The sequence below is a fragment of the Mustela erminea genome, chromosome 3 (assembly GCF_009829155.1).
Source record: "Mustela erminea isolate mMusErm1 chromosome 3, mMusErm1.Pri, whole genome shotgun sequence".
Lineage (NCBI taxonomy): Eukaryota > Metazoa > Chordata > Mammalia > Carnivora > Mustelidae > Mustela > Mustela erminea.
This window is the reverse complement of record NC_045616.1, coordinates 84,831,405-84,834,376: the sequence shown is the minus strand read 5'-3', so window position 1 is coordinate 84,834,376 and position 2,972 is coordinate 84,831,405.

Here is a 2,972-nt window from a genome sequence, read left to right as displayed (position 1 = left end):
GATAAGTCTATATAGCTTCCTTGCCTTACTCCTATTCCTGATTCATTCTGTTCCTAATTTGGAAGTAGAGAAAGTAATTTACATGGTTGAAGGAGGACATCAGATCACACCTGCCTCTTAAATCACCAAGAATGCACTGGACTCTAACTGATTTGAATGAAATGTCTAAGTGAAGCCAGCAGAGGTATCATGAAGCCACCATTTACTGCTTGCTTCTCATGTGCCTGACATCAGGTTAACATTCCATACACATAATGACATTATCATATTCTCCCAAGAACAGGCAAGGTCACTTGGCTAGCACATGGCACAGCCAACACCTGATTTCAGGTTTGCTTGAATCCGTAGGCCAAACTCTGAACTAGTAACAGTGAAGAAATGAGGCTGCACTAAGGGAACCCCATAGACTTGGCAGGAAATTTTGGTGGTTGTATATGTTGTTATTTGGAGGTTTTCCACATTTGGGGCATGAAAGGAATTTACCCAGGGACATCTCGTGGATCTTGTATCAATCAAAGATTAGCTCTTGTTCTGAGAGCTCCTAGTCCTCAGTGGAGTGCATGAGAGTCAGATTTGGGCATTTTGTGAGGTAGCTGTCCTAGAAAAATTATGACTTGTATGTCAGCCTTTTAGCTTCTACTTTCCCTCTCAGATTTTTAGAAACTTCCCCTCCTCAAACCTAAGCCAAAGCATGACTGTGCCTCAAAGAGAGAATAGCTTTTCTGAAATGTAAAGCACTGCCCAGGACCCCAAATTGGGAATCATCTGTGCTGTTTAAAGGCTTAGCCGAACTTTTCAGTTGGCTGGATTCTCTAGGGGTGATTTGGAATTTTTATTTCCTGAGAAGGGTCCCTTTGACAGGAACCTTCCTTTTCTGTAAGGTCTGAGGACCCTACAAGATAGTCATTGATTCTTTAAGCAGTTTTTTGAGCACCTCCTCTGTGCCAGACATGAGCTGGTGAGACTGTGTCTCAAGGTAGACAAAAGATAGTTTGTGTCTTCAAGGAACTTATAATTTATTCAGGAAAACAGAACATTACGTGAACAGTCAGACTAGTTGCCATTTGATTTGAGATGTAATGCCATGTTCAATACTCTTTCCAGTGATGCGTGGACTGAACAGGCACTTTCCACTTAAGGCAAAAGGGCACAGGGGAAGGGGAAGGCTTCAGGACAGATGGGGACACACCAGTAGTAAGTGGTGAATTCTATCCATCATTAGCCCTATACCTTAAACTCACTGAACTTAGTTTCTCCCTCTGTGAAATGGGGATGATGAGAATACTAACCTGGAAGGGCCACTGTAAAGATTAAATGTGTAATGCCTATAAAACACCTAGCAGCATGCCTGGTTCACAGGAAGGACTCACTAACTGTTAGTTAAAATCATAATCACAAAGATGTCTACTGAGACCAAAGCCTGTACTGTCACAGCAAGATGTGGGTAGAAATAAGGTTGAGGCTGCTGAGAGGAAAAGGTTCAGTCGCTGAAGCTATTTCCTCTGCGCTAGTCACCCTTCCAAGTGCATGTTTGGCTGCAATTTCCAGCCCTCTTTTAGATACTTCAAGAGTAGACCTCGTCTTAAATGTGTGTGTAAAAAGGGTGAAATGCAACTGAAGGGGAGCTGGTTTAAAGTGAAAACCAAACTCTTCTCCTTTTTCTTTTTTTCTCTTGTCCTTTCCTTCCCTAAGTTCCAGGACAATGAACCTCATTTAGATCAAGAGTATTTACCCAAAGCCTGTTTCCATTGAAGACATTTTGGCAGGACAGTGAATAATCCTTTTTCCTATTGAGGAATTTTCACTGTCTATTATTACTGGAACAAAGATGTCATTATTAAAATAAACTCTTCGTGTAGAATGGCCACTTTAGTTATAAGAGTGTCATTCATAACGGCTTGATAAGAGTGGAAGTTCTGACATCATTATCCCGTAGAGTGCTATCAGAGAGCTCAGTTCTAAGAATCTGTTAGGATTCTTCAGTGGCAAGCAACAGAACCAATTCTGGCTTACTTAGGCAAAAGAAATGGGCAATGGAGTCACTTGCAGATCCCAAGACAAAGCTTGGAAAACCAGGTTTCAGAAAGCAGAGGAAGCAGGATCACACTCAGGGAACAGGAACCAACAGATAGACTTTTGGGGTCACTCACACCAGATGAATAAACTTCACTTACTTTGGTCTCTGTTTCACTTGTCTCAAGATTTCATTTCCTGGGACAAAAAAATCTGGTTGGCCAAACATGGGTCTTGGGTCCACTGGTCAACTAGGGTGCTTCAGAGCACCTTGACTGACACTCCTACCAAACCTACCTACTATAGGAGAGGGGTCGTTAGTTGCCTGGGGAGACTGAGGTGCTGCCCCTAGAAGGGGGACTACATTAATGGGAAGGCAAGAAGAACTTTACACTTTGGAGAGCGTCCAGGCTAGAGATGTATTGGAGAGATTACTTACTGGGGAAATTGAGGTACTGCGTTCAAGTACAGTAGGACCCTGTTATCCACAGTTTCAGTTACCAGCAGTTAATCACGGTCTATAAGCAGATTAACTCCTTCTGATTTAATGTCAGAAGGTCAGTAGTAGCCTAACATTATGTTCCAACACCTGCGTCGTTCACCTCACATCATCTCACCACACTGGCATTTTAGCATCTCAGTCACTGCAAGAAGGGTGAGTCCAGTACAAAAGCATATTCTGAGATACAGCTAGAGACTGCACTCATATAACTTTTATTATAGTCTATTGTTGTAATTGCTCTTTTTTGTTTGTATTGTTCTTTGCATCTTATTGTGCTTAATTTATAAGTTAAACTTTACCATAGCTGTGTATGTTTAGAAAATAGAACTGCAGCTTGCTTCATGGGTTACATTTAATGACAGAAATGAACCTGTTGACTCCTACCAGCCAAATGGGAATTATTTCCTTATTTTTTCCAGCTTGCTGGAGCAATGGTTCAAAGACCAGGCAGAGCATC